This window comes from Spermophilus citellus (genome assembly GCF_964194105.1).
Source record: "Spermophilus citellus genome assembly, chromosome: 7".
Classification (NCBI taxonomy): domain Eukaryota; kingdom Metazoa; phylum Chordata; class Mammalia; order Rodentia; family Sciuridae; genus Spermophilus; species Spermophilus citellus.
In genome coordinates this window covers 34,168,637-34,189,215 of record NC_138188.1, presented here as the reverse complement: position 1 = coordinate 34,189,215, position 20,579 = coordinate 34,168,637, and the positions used below count along the sequence as shown (strand labels likewise).

At 34.0% G+C, this 20,579-nt stretch overlaps 1 protein-coding gene across 3 annotated transcripts in view; it reads left to right on the top strand.

The window, feature by feature from the left end:
• The window catches only part of STAG1 (STAG1 cohesin complex component), a gene marked incomplete at its 3' end in the record, with an annotated part of 366,347 nt that overhangs the window by 150,253 nt on the left and 195,515 nt on the right, over positions 1–20,579 (top strand). The window lies entirely within an intron of this gene.

The window sequence follows — 20,579 nt, the reverse complement described above, 5'->3', positions numbered from 1 at the left end:
TTCACAGTCATAATTGTTTTCTTTGCTATGCCTAAGCTTTTAAGTTTCCTGCTGTCCCACTTATTGGTTCTTGTTTTTTTGAGCCATAGGGTTCTTGTTAAGTAAGTTGGTGCCTGCACCAGTGTGTTATAGTGTTGAGCCTGTTCCCTCCAGTTTTATGTTTCTGGCTTAATTCCTGGGCTTTTGATCCACTTGAAGTTGACTTTTGTACAGGGTGAGAAACAGTAATCTAGTTTCATTCTTCTGTATATGGATATCCAGTTTTCCCATTACTATTTGTTTAAAAGACTATCTTTTCTTTTTTCTTTCTTAAGATATCATCAGTTTAATTCTTACAAGTTAGATTTTTATATGGGAGAAATCTAAAAACTTCTGAAATTTAGAATCACCAAACAGTAGTCCTCAGAGGCTTCAACTGGCTAAATGACATTTCACAAGGAAAGTGGTAGAAATGCTCGGAGGCCACATCTCCTGTCCTACCTGCCAGTGACCTTCCCTCCTGTCTGCACAGCCTTGAGTGAGGAAGCAAGTCCCACCCACACAGCCAAAGACACCTACAGTGACAGATCATCTCCCCAGTAACACCAGTTCTGGGCATGTGGGGAAAGACTTCTGGCTTTACTACTTTCCCCTTCCTTAGACACTAGGCACAGCTTCTAAGACACCTGGTTCTAAAACGTGAAGGGCAGTCAATCAATCACAGATGTGTTATCTACTGGACACAATTGAAAGCCTGGAACCAACCACTCAAAAGACCTCCTGAGTGGTACAGGGACTGAAGATAGTGCCTCAGGTGTTTCTTATAACTGGCAGGGAATGCTATTGGGATGGTCCTCATCTGAATGTAGGCAGTCATTTTCTGACTGGTTCCATGTGGGCCTCCTTAAATGAGTCACAGTCTGTGTACTCCCTGAAGTGAAATGGCAGAAAACTCCCGACACCCTTAGCACTAGGCAAGGTATGGAAAGTAGGAGAACAAGCCTGCCCTGTGATCACCACACCCCGATAACACAGCCTGTGTAGCTAGGAAACTGTCCTTGAATGGGGACAAATCACAAAAACAACACAAGAGTGGTAGGAAGTCAGGGTGTATGTTGAATGCACAGACCAGCCCCAGGAGCAGGAAAAACAAACTATCAAGTTCCCGAACTATGTTTCCGTTTCCTACTTGATTTTTTTTTTTTAACCAAAACTCCATTTTCATTTAGATATTAGGTTTTAATAGTTAAATTGCAAAGTAGAAAAATAAATGCACACACTGACCTGGAAAGTGCTAGAAATCTTCCCTACTGGGGACATCAGTGGGTCTCCAGTCTCACCCACACCTGTGCATACTTCATGGCCCATTCACTAATATGCAACTGGAAAATCCCAAACAGAAGAACAAAATTAAGTTTTGTGTGAGCTTGCCGGTTGACAGTGACCGAAGGACTGTTCATTGGGCTCAGCACCAGGGGAAATACAATCCATGAGAACAGGCCGTCTCTTCACCTACAGTTGGCAGCACAGGATAGTTAATAAGATGCAAGAATCAGTGGTGGCTTTCACTTAGATCACCTGCATCAGAATTATACTCATAAAGTAGGAATTTTTTAATGGGATATGGCAGAGGCAGCGAGGGAATCAAATGAAGTCAGTGTTTTCCAAAAACTCTTCTTTCAGCCACATACAAACTCCTCCATGGGTGTTTGGGCTGCACCTTTGACCCCAACCCCAGTGATGGCCTGTTTGCCCTCCTGGAAACCCCAGCTAGAGAGTGCTCGGCTCCTATCTTTTCTTTAATGTATAATTTTGGCATCTTGTCAAGTATCCAGTGATTCTCTGTGGATTTGTCTTTGTTTCTTCTATTCCATTAGTCTTCATGTCTCCCTTGATGCCAGTATCATGTTGTATTTGTTACTATGGCTCTATAGTATAATAGTATAACTTGAGAAGCAAATATTATGATGCCTCCAACCTCATTCTTAGGATTGCTTTGGCTATTCTGGGTCTTTTACTCTTTCAAATGAATTTTAGTACTGTTTTCTTACATTTAAACAGTGTTATTGGCATTTTAATGTTATTGAATCTGTAGATTGCTTTTGAAAATATGGTCATTTTAATAGTATTAATCATTCCTAGGAGAATTAATACATAATCAGTGATATTTATTTTACTTCTGATATAGTAATTGCAACATAGTTGTTTCCATCTTGTAAAGCCTTATTCATTTTCATTCTTTGGTGTTTTATAATTTTTATTGTTAGAGTTCTATCATCTCCTGAGTTAGATTTATTCTTGTTTATTTTTCAATTGAATGAAATGATTTTTTGATTTCTTTTTTGGCAGATTTATTATGGGAATATAGGAAAGCTACTGATTTTTGTGTGTCATCTTGTATGCTACTTCTTTTGAGTGTTTTTTTTTATCAGATCTACAAGTCTTCTGCTGGAGATTTTTGCGTCCTCTTTGTATAGAATCAGGTCATCAGTCAGCAGAGATAATTTGACTACTACTTTTCCTATTTTTCTTTAATTTTCTAATGTTGCCTGGTTGCTCTGGCTGGTATTTCAACAACTGTAATGAATAGCAGTGATCAGAGTAAATAACCTTTCATTGTGTCTGATTTTAGAAGAAATGCTTTCAGTTTTTCTCTATTTAGTATGAGGTTGACTTTGGGTTTGTTGCATATAGCCTTCATCATGTTGAGGTATGTTTTTTCTATCCCTGATTTCTCCTGTGTTTCTAACATGAATGAGTGCTGAATATTTTCAGATCCTTTATTTTTTTTTTGTATCTTTTGAGAGAATGTATTCTTAATTCTACTTATGGTATGAATTATATTTTTTACTTGTGTATATTAAACCAACCTTGCATCCCTGAGATTAATCCAGCTATTCATATTGTCTACTCTTGTTAATGTGTTTTTGAATGTGGTTTGCCAACATTTTATTAAGGATTTTTGCGTATATGTTGATTTAGTATATTGGTCTGTACTTTTCTTTCCTTGATGTGTTTTTGTTGTTGTTGTTTTTTGGTCTTTGTATCAGAGTAACACTGGTTTCATAAATGAGTTACAGATTGATTCCTACCTTTCTGTTTCTCAGAATAATTTGAGAAGATTGGTGTTAATGGTTCTTTTTTTTTGGGGGGGGGTATGTACACTTCTTTGTAGTAAATTTTGAAGGAGGTGTATGTGTTTTTGATTTTTTTTAAGTTGTTAGTGGCCCTTTTTATTTTTTTATTGATACATGCTAGGCAAGCTCTCTGCCACTGAGCCACAATTCCAGCCCTGGTGTTAATGCTTCTTAAAGGCCTGGTAAAACTGCCAAGAATCCATCTGGTCTTGGGGTTGTCATCCTTGGAAGGCCCCCCTTTTTTTCTTTTTATTTGGTATTATGGATTAACTCAGGGGTACTCAACCACTAAGCCACATCCCCAGCCCTTTTTTGTATAGTTTTTTTTTTTTAGAGACAGAATCTCACTGAGTTGCTTAGTACCTTGCCATTGCTGAGGCTGACTTTGAACTCACAATTCTCCTGTCTCAGCCTCCCAGGTCGCTGGGATTATAGACGTGTGCCACTGCGTCTGGCTTCTTAGAAGGCTTTTAATTAATGCTTCAGTCTCATTGCTTGCCATTGATCTGTTTAGATTTTCTATTTCCTCATGGTTTAATTTTGGCAGATGATATATCTAGAAATTCATTAATATCTTCTTGGTTTTCCTGTTTATTAGAATATGAATTTTCAAAATAGTCTAATGATCATGTGGACATCAAAAGTGTCTCTGTTGATATCTCCTTTGCCATCTCTAATTTTGTTGATTTGGGTCTTCTCTCTTTTTGATAGTTTGACTAGGGGTTTCTCAATCTTGCTTATCTTTTGAAAGAATCTGCTCTTGGTTTCATTGATTTGTTGAATTTTTTTATTCTTAATTTCATTAATATTAGCTCTGATCTAAATTATTTTCTTCTACTGGCTTTAAAATTGTTAAAATGTTGGCAATGAATACTATAAGCTTCCTTCTTAATCCTGCCTTTATGGTATCCCAGAGATTTGGGTGTGTTGTATTGCTGTTCTAATTTGATTCTAGTATTTTCCTTGTCTCATTTTTTCAATGATTCGTTCTTTATTTAAGAGAGTATTGTTCAATCTCCATGTATTTATGTGGTATCTATATGTTTTCTGACTTCCATTTATTATGATATTATAAGTCATGAGATAAATTGATTTTTTTTTTTTTGGTGGGGGGTATGTGCTAAGACTTGCTTTGTGCCCTTAAAATAAGATCTCTTTTGGGAAAGATTCCATAAGTTGCTAAGAAGAAATTGTAGTCAGCTGATGTTGGTTGAAATATTCTACAGATGATTATTAGTTCCATTTGGCTTATCATATTATTTATGTCAGAAATGTATTTATTGATTATATGTCTGGAAAAATCTGTTTTTGGAGGGGTGGGTTGGAATCAGCAAGTATTAATCATACTCTGTAAAATCATGAAGTATTTATTTCAAGTAGTAAGGTGTATTTACATTTGAGGTAGAAATATTTGTAATTGTTATATTTTCTTGTTGGATTTTTCCCTTTAACAGTATGTGCTTGATTTTCTTGTGATTAAGTTTTGCCTAAAATTTTTTTTTGTCAGATATAGCGTCTCCTTTTTTTTTTTTTTTTTTTTTTTTTTGAGAGAGAGGGAGAGGGAGAATTTTTAATATTTATTTATTTTTTAGTTTTCGGTGGATACAACACCTTTGTTTGTATGTGGTGCTGAGGATCGAACCTGGGCCTCATGCATGCCAGGTGAGCGCGCTACCGCTTGAGCCACATCCCCAGCCCCTTGTTTTGTTTTTTTAAAGCTCCATTTGTAGAGAATATTTTTTTCTGTCCTTTAGCTTGCAGTTGGTGGATATCTTTGCCGATAATAAGATGAGTGCCTTAGAAATTGCATATGTTTGATGTGAGTTTTTTTGTTTGTTTGTTTTCATTTTTGTTGTTTTCTCCTTGTAGTACTGGGGATGGAATCCAGGGCCTTGTGCATGCAAGGCAAGCACTCTACCACTGAGCCATGTCCCCAGCACTGAGTGTGATTTTTTTTATTATTATTATTCAATAAGTCAGTGCTTTTTAATTATAGAGTTTAGACTGTTTACATCAGAGTTACTATGGTAAGATATTTATTATTTCCAATCTTTTTATTTTGTTTTATAGTTTTAATTCATTATTGAATTTAATTTGCTTAATTGCTCTTCTGGAGAACTATACATTTGAAAGTTCTGGGGCTTGTTTATGATTTCTCTTTGTGTAGTATTTCTTTAAATAATTTCTGTAGTGTATGTTTAATGGTCATGAATTTTTAAATTTTATCCTTATCATGAAAAGTTTTTATCTTTGATTTTAAATGATAGCTTTGTTAGATAATCTTATAACCTTTGTTGGCAGTTGTTTTCTCAGTATCTCATTCCACACTATCTTGTTTTTTGGAATCTCAGTTGAGAAATCTGAAGCAACTCTTACTGTTCTACTTGTGTCATCTGATGATTTTCTTTTTTGTGTTTTAATAGTCTTCTATTATTATCTGTATTAGGCATTTTGATTATGACATGGCTTCGAAAGATTAATTTTTTATCTTGGCTATTTAATGTTCTATATGCCACAATATGTGAATGTGCATCTCATTTCTAAGGTTTAGAAAGTTTTGGGGTATTATTTCATTGCAAAGGTTCTTAATGCCATTAAACCTGTTTATCTCTGCTCTTTCTATTCCAATGACTTCATTATGACTGTGAAGTTTTTTTAAAATCTTGTTCCCAAGTTGTTTATATTTTCATCACGTTACTTTCCTTACCTTAGATATGTGTCTCTTAAATGTTCCAGCTTAAACTCACTGTCAAGTCTCAAGGTTCTGTTTTCTCCATAGTCCACTTTGTTGGTGATAATTTTCAAGTGATTTTTTAAAATTTCATTTTGTCTTTCATTTTCAGAAGTTCTGATTGGTGTGTCTTCAAACTCTATATTTCTTTAAGTGGTCATTCAATTCTTGTAATTGCTCTCTTAATTTCATTTCTTAATTAGTTTCCCACATCTTCTTTTACTCATTTATCACTTTAATAATCAATTTTTAAAAGCTTTTCTTTGGAATTTTATCCCCTTCTCTGGTTGTGTATCCTTTGTTGAACGGTTGTAAGTTTTGGGGGAAGACTTTTTTCCTGTTTACTCATGTTTGCAGAGGTCTTGTATTTGCACATCTATTGAGATGAATTCTTCTTCCTCTCCAGTAGATATCCTATGGAGTGTAGTTGTAGATTTTCTTGGTATCTCTAAGCTTCAACACATAAGCTCAGTGTAATTCAGTTGTTTGTTTCATCTGCCATTATCTTCCAGTTTGGTGCTGTAGAACTGCTAAATTAATTCATTCTTTTAGAGCTGCTATAATACTATGGGCTTTTTACATCCTTCTTTTTGGAGTCTTTCTCTTATATGTTGTAGGGGTAGGGGCCTGATGCTCTCTTTATTTGTTGGTACCTGGGATTTAGTCTTTGATTTGACATATTTGTCTACCCTATTCTAAGTGTTAAAATATTGTTGAAGTTTAATTTGGATTGGTTTATGTATGGAGGAAGATGTGCTGTCATGTTCCTGAATTGTGGGTGTATTTCAGTCTCAGAGTCTCTACTCTGTGAACCTGTAGTGTACCAGACACCTCCTAGCCCTTCTCAAAGGTAGGAGAAACAAGCAAAAGCAACAATCATAGTGATCAATATTCAACATAAAGATAAGTGTACATTGTCTACTGTGGCATGTACACTTTTAATTATTGCAAAAAGAGGAAGGGCAGGGTTAGCATTTAATAACAGCAATAATAACCAATAACTATGAACCAGATCTTGCATCTCCCAGTATGAATAACTTGAGAACAATATGAATTATGGGGTAATAATTATATAAATTATTGTTAAAGACAGTATAATTATAATTCATTAAGAAGAAAGAAAATAGGGACAATGTAAACAAAAGTTTAAAATACTCAAAAGTCAAATAGGGGTACAATAGGAGAGAAGAGATATCAACTGATGGCTGTCAAGGAGGAGGAATAAAAGGGAACTGAAAGAAATAAATAACAAGAAAAAGAGAGAATAAGCAAACTTGGCTGTTAAAGAGGGAAGAAAGGAGAGAAGGAATAATAAGGACCAGAACTAAAAGTCAAACCAAAACACACAAACAAAAAACTTTACTCCTCTACCATCATAACAAGGTGGGAATAACCTATTTTGAGGGGAAAAAAGTAGAAAAATTATAAAGGAAGAAGTGGAAAAGTGATAAAAATGAAGAGAAAAAAATAGGAAAGTGTGTATCTGTGTGTCCATGAGTCATTCAACACAACTAGAACATACACTCCCAGAGGAACATGTACTTTGACAATCATGCTCAATTCAAAAAGGAGAAAAAAAGGAAGAAAAATAATTCTGTTTCTTCACTAATTTAGTCTTTCTTCTTGTGTTGCCCTTCCCCTCCACAGTAGGCCAGTGCCATGCCTTTTTGGCTGCATTCCACATGTGTTCTTTCCTATCCTTTGTTTAGAACATCTGAATTTCTGTTTCTTTGATTCTAATATTAAGATTAGGTGAATTCCTTGTGTCACCCTCCTTGCTGGGAAGCAATGTTGTGCTGCTTGAATCCCCAGTCACGATATCTGGATATTACACCCTTCCTCTACTCTGTCATCTTTCACCTCTAATTAGTGATAGTGATTTTAAATGTCAATTTGATGTTAATATTACCTCCTCAGCCTTTTGATAAGTTACCAAGTATTTATTGATTCACATTTTTTTTAAGGTATAGTTGGACACAGTGCCTTTATTTTATTTACTTATTTTTATGTGGTGCTGAGGAACGAACCCAGGGCCTTGTGCGTGTTAGGCAGGTGTGCTCTATCTCTGAGCTATAACACCACATGTTTTTTATAAACAGAATTTTATCTTATCTAAATAATGCATGTATATGATTTTTAAAAATAAAACAATATTTTGATCAATATCAATCCACTATCCTGCCCTCTTCACCTGCAGTCCTCCTGCTTAGAGGAATTCTTTTATTTCTTTAAACCATCCCCCAGTATTACATGATTATTTACTGCATTTTGGTGGGGGGCAGGTAGTGCTTGGAGCCCAGGACCTTATGTATGCTGGTACATACATACCCTAACTTACTCCTCCTTTTGACAACATCATGATAATATTTTTGGTGAACAAAAAGTATATCTAATTCTTTTGTAAAACATATGCAATATAGAGAGGGTAAGATTTTCCCCTACTTCAAAGTCAGTTGTTTGTGGCCATCGTTAGTAAATTACTGGATATTCAGTGATTTGGAACATGTCCTAAAAATATGTGAAATTTTGTGGAATATAAAGACAATAAATATATATCTATGGAGTATTGTGGAGGACAGACTCAAGTGTGCCTCCTTCTGAGCATCATCTACTGATATTCATCTTTTTGTGTTGTCCTCTTGAGTAGGTTAAAGCCTGTTACTTGCTTTTAAACAACCAACATAATATAGCAAAGATGATAGGGCAATTCTGATTAATAATGTGAAAAATTTTTCTGCTAACCTACTTTCTCTAGGGATTCTCCTTGCTGGCTTGATAATGTGAAAATATTGGAGAAGTGTATATGACACAGAACCATGGATAATTTCTTGGCCCTTAGGGGCCCTTCTTTAGCCATGAGTGGGCAGAATATCAGTGGCTTTGATTCTATAACAACTGAGAAATTAATTCTGCCTTTGACCTTAGCGAACTTATAAATTGATTCTTTCCCAGTTGAGCATCCAAATGAGAATGCAGAGAATGCAATGCAGCAAACAACTTTTTGTGTCCCCACCCATGTCTCTGTCTCTGCATCTTTCTCTCCCCCCTCCATACTGTGAGTTTTTTTTTTTTTAAACTCATTCTAGATTAAAAAAAAAAAAAAAAAACCTGTATTGAGTGATTTCTCCTAATTGGAGTAAAAGGCCTGTGATGAGATTTTGAAGTTTCCCCAAGGATGTAGTGTTACTTCTAATTTATTTTCTTGGTAGGGAAAGGAATTTTCATTACATGTCCTTTAGCTATTCTTTCCATAATGACCCTTTTCCCATGGATCAGTAAAGCTGATGTGGGGATTCTGACATTTTCAAGTATGTCTTTTGCAACTATATATTCAGAACTGAGGAAATAACCACAGAATGTGTCTATGGTTTGGGGTTCAAGTTCATTGGATTTGAATTACAATTCCATCAGTCATCCAGCTACTGTAAGTCCGTAGTTTAACTAGTTGATCACAATGGCATTTTGAATCTCCAGAAACTGTCAATTCAGACAGTGTCTCTTAATACATGAAAGGTCCTAATGTTTGCTTTTTAACAATGCATAATACCTCTAATTAATGGCTATATATTCTTTGAGGGAAGGATTAGAGGAAGATATATGGCATGTAATTGCAGCTGTTGTGCTGGGGTCCTTCTTCAAGATACCTGGTCTCAGTCATAGTAGAATCTGTGAATTGACCTAGATCTGAAAACTATGAGAGGTTGTAACTCTTCACTGTTGTCTCCTAAGTCATGATTGTAGCTACTAGACCTAGAATTTCTCTTGTTATATAGTATATACAGTACTCTAGACTCCTCGCCTATTTTGTTACTAGGGGCATTGTTAATTATCTATTGTTGAAGATCTTTGTATAATGACATAATAATTATCTGTGTGTGTGTGTGTGTGTGTGTGTGTGTTGCCCTTTAGAGATTATATGTCCACTTTGTTTTTGATGGTTAAGTATGGCCACTTGGAATGTTTTCCATTGGAATTCCATTATCTCCATTGAAATCTAGAAACTCTTCTTAATGACCACATCTCATGTAGTCATACCTGGCTTTAAAAAAAAAAAAAAAAGAATAACCACAGAGCTTTACAAAAATGTATATGTATTTCCTTCCTTCACTAATAACAGTTTTCATTGTTTTTGGTCCCTCTCATAGAGCATAGAGGGGAGTAGGAGCCTACATATGCAGTTTGTACATGATACATCAAATCCAGCATTCCTAATTCTCTAAATCATTGATCTGTGTCAGTGCAGGGAATCTCTGGCACCTCAACTGTTACATCCACTTCCAGTGCACCAACTAGATAATATAGCCTTTACCAGCTACATGAACTACTGCATTAAATCTGGAATTTTTAGTAAGCACATTAATATTAATGAATTTAGCATGATGTATTGTTATATTCTACCCTTTGTGGTCAGATACGTTTAGAATCTACTCCCACATGTGTTCCTCAGTTATCTTCTGGGTTTGTAAAGTATTTCTTCCTGGATTACCAATATATACTTTTCCTCTTAGAACACGCTGATTTGAACTCAATTATGGATCAAGTGTCAACAAGAGCTGGATTACATCTGCTCATATAAACAGAATTTTCAAGCCAAGAAAGGCCCATCTTCTCAAGACACTGGAAAGGAACTTTACTCCATTGGTGTGGGAGGCTCAAAATTACTTGGGAATGAGGGAGAGTTGTTTACAAAGGTTAGTTTCATCTGAGATGAAACAAAATTCTTTGTTCCATGTTTTAGGATCCCATTCTTTGCCAATTCAGGTCGTAATTTTCTAGATGGGAGAAGTTTGGTGAGACTGAATCAATTACTCAATAAAAATTTTAGGAGTTGGGGATTTAGCTCAGTGGCAGAGCCCTGAGTTTAGTCCTCGGCCCTAGGGGGAAAAATTTTTTTTTCCCAGCTTGATTTTTCAGCAGTTTTAAACCCCATAAATATAAAGGAGGAAAAGATTCTTCTAAGACAATCATGGAAGTTCTTTGATTCTCAGATTGTGATTTAGGCTGAGATTTAAGGGACTTGAGCTTGTCATTTGCTCTCTGTAAATGTACTTAATGGGATCTATGTTATACTATTGCCCTAACACTCGTTATTACTGCCATAATATTCAGCTACACTAGCCACTAAGCTCCCAAGGTATGTGCTTGAGTGGGCACTTCATTACAACCAACCACAGATGACAACTTGGTTAACACTTTTTTGTGGTATGAGGGATTGAATTCAGGAGCACTGAACTACTGAGCCACATTCTCAGCCCTATTTTGTATTTTAGAGACAAGGTCTTACTGAATTGTTTAGCACCTCATTTCTGCTGAGGAGATCCTCCTGTCTCATCCTCTGGAGCTACTGGGATTACAGGCATGAGCCATGGCACCTGGCTTTGGTTAACTTTTGAAGTTACTATTTCTATACTAGCATTCTGTTTTCCCTAGCAAGAAGCATAGTCTTGTCTTTAACCCCAAGGGTATGACTCAGCTCCTCAAATCTTATTTCTACTGTTTTATATCCTGGAAATAATTATCAGTTTGAATTTAGTAAGGAGCCAGTCATTTGAGTTAGTAAAACTTATTATAACTAATCACTAAGTTATAGAGGAATAACTTTATATATAAAAATAAAGATAATTCTAAAAGGCTTGAAGCACCTTTCTCAAGGAAAGTCAAACTTGAAAGGAGGAGCCTCTGCTCCTTCATGGTGAATTTACAACTCTGTTGGGAAAAGATGAATTGCATTTCCTTGGATAGTAGATTGCACTAGGTTGCCTTGGCAAAACTGGGTTGCATTTGCTGGGCCATAGGAAACAACACTTACGGTAGTACACTTGTTAAAAATAGTAGATAGTTGTAGAGAGATGGGATACTTGCTGCCATCATGAGACCTGGAACATACCAGTGACCATGTTCATGGGATATCAAACAGATAATCATCAGGGCTGAAGTTATAGCTCAGTGGTAAAGCACTTGCATGCATGAGAGTGGTAAAGCACTTGCATGCATGAGGCCCTGAGTTCAATCCTCAACACTATAAAAAATAAATAAATAAAAATAAAGATATAGTGTCCATCTACTAATCTGTCTGTCTATCTGTCTGCACACACACATTTTTTTTTTAAAGGATAATCATCAGTCTCAGGCTAGGCAGAAGGTCAGTGAAGGACTGTATACTTATGGCACAAGACTGAGGTAGACCACTGTAGTATTTCCTTATATATACTCCTCCTGGATAGACCATGCAGCAAGAGCAAAAAAAAAAAAAAAAAACAAAAACAAAAAAAACTCAGCATATCAGAACCAGGAAGAGAAGTTTCTTTCCTTTTCTACTATCCTCCCGAAATTATACTGATAAAATTTATATACTTCTTAATGTAAAGGGAAAATGTCCATTATAACAGAACTGATACTGAAGGATAATTTTGGAACTGAAAAGCAGTAGATTGATAATAAATTCAGAGGCTTTCCTTATATGTCTAGCATTTCTTGGCTATTTGTTAAAAGGTATTGATTGCTGATTGGGTGATCCCTAAGAATAGTTTATAAACATTTTATCTGATTTATTTGGTCCTCAATGTTGTAAGGTTTTTACTTTTTCCTTGGAATTAATGAATTTTACCTGGGTATGTTTAGAGTGTATGATTTTCCAATTAATTCTGGCTGTAACTAGATGAATCTTGTATATGTTCAGATTTAAATCTTTCATTGATCAGGGTATTCCTTTTAAAATGATCAATTTATTTTTATTCCTTTGTTCTTTTTTTTTTCTAATTCTCAAATAGTTAGATCTGCTAAATGCATCTGCCAAGTCTTTCACTCCTTTATTCATGAATTCTTTGTATTTTTGTTTTATGTGTTGGCAATCCTCCACCCACTCACACAAGTTTCATGCCATTACATTTGTTCTTGGTGATTATTCTTTCATTTCAGGGCATATTTAAATTGGAAATTCTTTTTTTCTTACACTTCTTTTTTTTTAAACTTCCAGTCATTGTTTCTATGCTTTAATTTCCTCATCGGTTTCATATACAATTGATTTGCTTTTTCACTTCTTGATTACTGAGTCTTTTAGGCACATTATTTTGTTTTGATTCCTTAAGGAGTCATATTGTCAAATTACCAGGGCCTTTTAACTGACCCAAAAACATATGTAGTGAATGTTGCTGTAGTCTCTATTCCTGTATCATTCTAATCAATTCTGTTAATTGGTGCTTTCCCACCTAGTCTTAGGAGTGGGAAGCAATTAATTCATCCTGTGACCCTGTGGTTTCTTTTGGGCTAAGAATTTGCAGTAGGCTTTAGTACCACACATCTCAGGAATTCTGCTATTCTAAAGAAGATTCAGCAATCTCTGAACATGCCACTTTTTAAAGAAATGTCAACAAGAAATTCTTGTCTTTCCCTGAGCATTCTTGGCTGAGAAGAAATCTTCATTTTGTGCTATTTCTCTTCTCTAGAGATCCTTGTAGAACCCATATCTTTGCTTGCATCCTCCTTGTTCATTGCAGTTACTTTGTTCTGAATGGGAATGTGATGAGAAGAGCATCAAAAATGGAAATTCAGGTTGTCATTTTGCCAAAATGCCTCTGACGAGACCTGTGAGATAAATATTGTAAATGTAAAGACGGCTTACAAACTGAAGAGAAACTATAAAACCTGACATCAATATTAAAATACCTTTCTCTGCCATTTTTATGTAAATGGCTATTAGACCACTTAGCTTTAATGTTACCATGTTAAATGAAAAAATAATTTGTTGATAATAGCTTGGTATTTCATAAAAATAATAGAAATGGGAAAAACTAAAATTAGTATCAAATAAAAGTGTGAAATATAGTGGTCATGGGGCTTTATTTATTTTTCTGGAAATTGGTATGAAATGATATTATAAACTGATTCTAAGGTAAAATGAAAATACATCCTATCGTATGAAGGACCACACTATTCATCTAAGCTTAAAAACTAAGTAGTAATATAAAAGGACAACAGTAAGATCACTTTGGTCAGAAACTTGAGTAGTACAAATGAAAAGAAATAGCATTGTGTATAAGAGCAAATATCAGAATAGCTACATTAAAATATAAAAAATATATTTAAAATAAGTGTAAAATAGTAAAAACAGACAAACTCAGACTTGCTTGTGTTCCCCTGTCCCACCCTTTGTGGTGCTGGGGATCAAATCCAGGGACTCTAGCATGCTAGGCAAGATTCCTACCACTGAGTTGCATCCTAAACCCAAAACTCAGGCTTTGAAGAGCTATAAAAATAAAGAATGTTTTAGGGATATAGCTCAGTTGGTAGAGTGCTTGCCTCACATGCACAGAGCCATGGGTTCAATCCTCAGCACCACAAAAAAATAAATAAGTAAAATGAGAGTTATATGTATGTTAAAAAAAAGTTTTAACTTACACATCAAGATAAGCCTCAGGTAGTAATAAGATAAGTCTCATGAAGTAATAAAAAAATTCTCACTATGTAGAACTTACTCATTTACACACACAAAAAAATGCATGTGATTTGCAGGGGGGAAAATTTCATACATTTATTATACAATGATTCTCAGTTTAGAAGAGAATGGGAATGTTTTCTCTGATACAAGGCTGATTCATAGTGGGATGGGGAGGGGGAGCATGGGAGGGATGAACTCTAGATAGGGCAGAGGGGTGGGAAGGGAAGGGACGGGGCATAGGGTTAGAAATGATGGTGGAATGAGATTGACATCATTATCCAAAGTATACATATGAAGATACGAATGGTTTGAATATACTTTGTATACAATTAGAGATGTGAAAAATTGTGCTATATGTGTGTAATATGCATTTTAATGCATTCCACTCTCATATATAACAAATTAGAATGTTTTAAAAAAAGGATTACTGTGGTTAGGTCTGCTTCCCCCCTTCCTGCGCACCTGCCTCGAAACATGGTCTATTTGTACCCCAGAGTGACTTCTGTCTCCTAGGCTCAGGCAGTCCTCGAGCCTCAGCCTCCAAGTAGTTTGGACCATAGGTGTATGCCATCATTCCTGGCCCAGATTAGAGTTTACATGTGACTGTATTTTCTTTGCCATCTGCTTGTCTTTCTACAAAGCAAATGAATCTATAATATAAGATACTAGTTCTCTGTGCCTTTGTGTGTTTAACCAACATTCTGTCAAATGCTACTGAAAAATATATTTACCTAACAGTTTAAGAATATCAACTTAGTACACTGCATAGATAACCAAATTGAACTGATCTCTAAGCCTTATGGAGAGATTAAAGGCAAGATTTAAAATTCATTTTTAACATTGACTATTCTGTACCATATATGTAATTTTTCTTCCTCACTTTAATTTTTGTTGTTGTTGTCTTCTCTTTATTTTCTTTCTTAATTTAAAAATGTTATTTTTTGAACTGCTTCATATTCCTTATGGAGAAAAACAGAATATTAATTTCTGCACTGTTCTAGTATATAAGAATCATGATTATAACAAATGTCATGATATTTGTCATTTATAATCTGTAATTTTGAGTCTTCTAATGGTCTTCTTGTTGAATATCTGTGGCTGAGCTCTCAGAGATTTTCTTTGTAGTAAAGTCTTATAATAAAACTCTGTGTTGAATTGAGGATATGAAAACTATCAGTATCACAACTTGAATTTTTCATACATTTTTCTATTCTGGAGGTATGTATGTGAATTTGCTTTAAAATTAGTATCACACATTTCTCTTTTCACTTAATGTCACAAATAACCTTCATTATCCTTAATGCTAACTGTAGATTCAGCTCATTTGTATTACTATTTACATTTCATCCTAATGTATGAATATATTAGTTTTAAGAAACATTCTTTTATAAGTATTTAAATTGATTAGCTTTTTTTACTAAACAAAAATATCCATGCAGGAAGGAATTGTCTCTATGTGGTAGGAAGGCTGCCACAATTATTGGAAGTTGGACTGATTTTGGCAGAGATAACAAAAATATACCAAAATTTAATTTTTCTTCTTGGTAGTAGAGAATTTCTTCACTTCTCTAATATCCAAATATCTAATATGGCTACTGATGTTTTGTCAATGAAGTACATTTCAAATCTGAGTCACAAAAACTTACTATGAGATGCTTTTTTGAAAATGATTTTTATGTTCTGTCAACTGGATATTGATACTGAAGGCTACTTACTTAGGATTATAGAACCTTTGTCATATTAAGGTCCCAGAGTAATTGTGTGTTTGTGATTTATGATTTAGGTATTCTAAAGTTATAGATCTTTGAAGATCTAGGACTATCGTATCCAAAATGTTTTTTGAAATTATCCTGTGTACCTTTCCTACTCCACAAATAAGGGCAACCCATATTGGAATATTATTTTTCTCAAGGTGAAACCCTAGACCATTGATTTAGATCTTTTTAAATAAATGTGGAATCTGTAAAATATAAGTGTGTATATGTAAGTATGTATGTAGTACTGGAATTGATTGAGCCTTGTATATGATAGACAAGGACTGTACCACTGAGACACATTTGCAGTCAAATTATAAGTAACTATTTAAAGGTCTTACGTTTCGTCTCCATAAGCACCACTTTAGCTGTATTTTGCAAACTTAGATGTTTTCATTATCTTTAGTTTAAAATATTTTCTAATTACCAAACATTTGGGGATATTTTGTTATCTACTTCTGACTTGAATCTGTTATGGCCAGAGAACATGTTCTTTGTTATTTCAGGCCCTTAAGTACTTAAAAGATTTGATCCATAACCTGTTTTGGTGAATTCTATGTGTGTTAGAATGTATATTCTGTAATCATTGACATTATTTTTTATTCATGTCAATTTGGTCACATTTGTCTTATTCAAAACTATATACTTACTTTTTTTGGTCTGTTTGCTTCTTTCTTCAGCTACTAAGAGATGTGTATTAAAAATCTCAGTATGATTATGAATTTGTCTATTCTTCTAGTTCAGTTTTTGTTGTATATGTTTTGAGACTTGTTATTTAGTGTATCCAAATTTAGCATTGTTATATCTTCCTAAAGAATTTATTATTATGGAATATTCCTCTTCATGTTTGATAATATTCCTTGTCTTTATTTCTGTTTAGTGTAGCCATATTCTTACAATTACTGTTTGCATGGTATATATTATTACACTAATATTGCAAGCTACTTGTGCTCTTGTATTTAAGGAGTATCTCTTGTAAATATCACGTGGTTAGATCTTTTTTCTCTTTTAAATAGCAGTGTTCTTTATAATGACAGTATTAATAAACTACTTAAATGAATATGTTATATTGGGCTCAAATTCAGGGCCTGGGAAGAGATATAATTGGACTCTAATAGTTCTCGGACTCTTAAAAAAGAAGAAATTTTTTAAGGGAGTGGTGCTGCTGTAAACACAGCCTAAAGAAGCAGAAAGTTGGTAAAAATCTTAATATAGGTGACTTCCAAGGAGTAATTACTGATGTATGAGGCTAATATCATTTTTCCTTCTCTACAATTTACTTGTCTGCGTAATGGTTGGGTCTTGTTGACCAGTCTAAGTCTTTTCTCAAGAAGAATGTTTAGTCCATTTTCTTGGTTTTATTTATATTTTTCGTTTAGTGTTTTGTTTTAAAAGTTATTTTGCCTTTATTTGGAAGATTTATTTTGGGTAGAGTCTGTATTAAAAAAATTCTATATGGACATATTTTTTTCTTTCTTTCAGTATTTTAACTAGATCATTCCATTATCCATGAGCTTGCATTATTTTTTGGTGTGAAATATACCATCCTTCTTGTCAGTCGTTCCCACATATATATCCTCTGGCTCCTTTAAAATTTTTTTTCTTTTTCCTGAAGATTTCCAGCAGTTTGATTATGAGGCATGTTTATGGTTTTCTATTCTTTTTCTCTCTTTAAACTTTTATCCCACACAAGGTCCTCTGTAACAGGCTGCATTATCTACCCACCTATGCCCATAGTAATACTTCTTATACATATATGTCTGTAGTTTCTGTCTACCAACGCTTCTTTATTTCTTTATATTCTCATGTTCTTTGGTCCCCACACTTTTCTGGTAGCTTTTATATTTAATTAAATTAATTAATTAATTTGCAGTGCTGGGAATTGAACTCAAGGGGCACCCCCCATCCTTATTATTTTATTCTGAGACAGGGTCTTTCTGAGTTGCCCAGCGTGACCTTAGACTTGCGATCCTTCTGCCTCAGCCTTCTGAATAGGTTGATTACAAAAGTGCGCCACTGTGCCTGGCTTCTGAGAGCTTTTAAAAAGTATGATTTTTTTAAACTCCTAGATGAATAATCAATTATGTTAATATAATTTATTAATAAATTGATGTTTTCCTTCTAAAATTGAAATACTTTCTGTGTAATGTGTTCTGTATATCTGAAACTACTTCTGTACTTTGTTCTTTTATGTTACTTGTCTGTTATTTTCTGATTTATATTCAGTACCTTTGTAGTAAATTTTAGTACTTCTAATGCAATTTCCAGCACACAGGTTTTCTCAGAATGTTTTGAGCTCTTCATGTATAACTGGTGGGAATATAAATCAACACCGGGGAATGAAAAATTCTGTCACCATGTTCAGAATGCTTTCACAATGGTGGACCCACATAGAAATGCAGAAACAGATTCTTCCTCAGCCTTGTGCCACATTTTTTTAACAAGGTCTCACAAAGTTTTTTGCTTGGGTGCTAAATCTTAAAAGTTTCTGCATTTACTCCCTAGTTCTCACCATTATCCTGAACTAGTGATGAGACCTAACTCTCAGCAGAGCTGATCTTTCAACAGATCAGACCGTACAGTTCTTTTTGATTTTTGCCCTCTCCTACCACCATAATATTTTTCTTAGTTTCTGTTCATTTTTAAAATAAAACCTCCCAAACACTGTGTGATAAGATAGGAAGGTAGGATTATGTACAAAAAATGTCTTCTCTTTTTACTTAGAAGAAATGAAAGTGATTCTTTTCAATAAAAGGTAATAAAAGAAGGTTAACCCAGCCAGAATGGACTAAATTAAAAAGACTAAAAATACCTAGTATTGATTGGGACATGGAGCATCTGGAAATCTCCTATATTGTTCCTATTCTGTTGGTGGAAGTATAATTTACTATACTTGTTTCTGGGAAATTGCTTGTCATAGTCTGCTAACCCTTGACATGTATATTCTGTATACTAACAAGTCTACTGCTGATTATATAGAAAGTAGAAAAGAATGTGTATGTTCATCAAAAGATGTGTACATTTAAAACAGTTTGCTTGTAATTATCCTAATCTGGAAACAGCTTTATGTCCATTAACAGTAAAATGGATAATAAATTATTATCAATTTATAAAGTAAAACACTACTCAGCAGTACAAAAAAGGAATTACTAATGTGAAAAATAACATAATTGGATCTTACTAATATAACTTTGCTGGAAGGAAACACAAAAGATGAAACATATCAAACTAATTTTTGGTAATAACTGTCAGAATAATAATTACCCTTTGGATTAGAAATGATTACTTACAGGAAAGTATCAGGAAGGAACATGTTTCAATTCTGGAAATATTTTCTTTTTCTTGTTTATTACATAGCTGTATTGGTCAGTTTATTAAGGTGTAACTTAAGATTTATGCATTTTGCTGTATACAAACATACTTCAGTGCACAAATAAAATTTAAAAAAATGTATTATGTTTTATATGTTTATTCTGATTCCCATCCTCAACTCCCACCAAAGAATATCCCAAACAGTCCTGCTAACTAGAATGCCAACTAAAATCTCATTAATTTGCCTCAGAAGCTGAGAAGACAATACAGTTTTGAGATAAAACTGAACTTTTTGGTGTTATTGTTTTTAAATTCAGAACATATTTATGTCATTTTTTATATCCTGTAAATTTTTCAAACATTTTCCTTATTAGTGCTTGTACTTCTCTTGAATTTAGTTTTGGCATTTTTAGTTGTGAACAAACCTCTCTTCCTTTTATGTTGTCTAGTTATTGTAATGCTCAAGCCTTTTTTTTTAATCAATGGTCTTATCAAATTTTTCTATTTTATTAATCTGTTGAATCACTGTAGCAGAGCCTTAAGTTTCTTATTTGTAGCAAAAGAGACTTGTTTTTATTAGTGTTTTACTAATATTTGCGTTAACAAAAGGTTCAAACCTGTGTTGAATGGCTACAAAGGGGTATCCTTGCTTTGTTGCTTGTTTAGTTGAAATGTCTTAAATATTTCAGTAACAAATGTATTTTAGTCTTTGTCTTTATTTTCTCTGAGTAGATTCCATCTTACTCTGGTTTTGTATTTTTTTTATTGAGATTGACTTAATTTTATCAGACAGTTTTGAAATCTAAGAAGTGCAACCATTTAATTTTTTTCATAAATTTGATTTCCAAATATTGAACCCTTCTTTTATTTCTGAAAAAATTCATTTTGTTACATATGTTCTGCACTCTTTAGTAGGTTTTCTGATACTCAGAAAACATTTATCTGTAAGGAGTGAAGTTGACTTAATTTTGAGGTTGTTTTTATAATATAGTTTCTGAATAATTATATTTGCTTGACTTCAAGGGATTGGTAAAGTCAAGTTTGTTTGGTGTATTGTGAATGAGAACTAGTAATGTACATTTTATTGACCTTTTTAAAAAAGAGTGATCTTTGCTTTTATTTGGCTACAGAGAAGTAGTGTCAGGTAAGTAGTTTTCTTATTCAAATAGACCCACAAACACAAACTTTTTGAAAATTTATTTGCTATGATATCAAAATTTTTTGAAGTT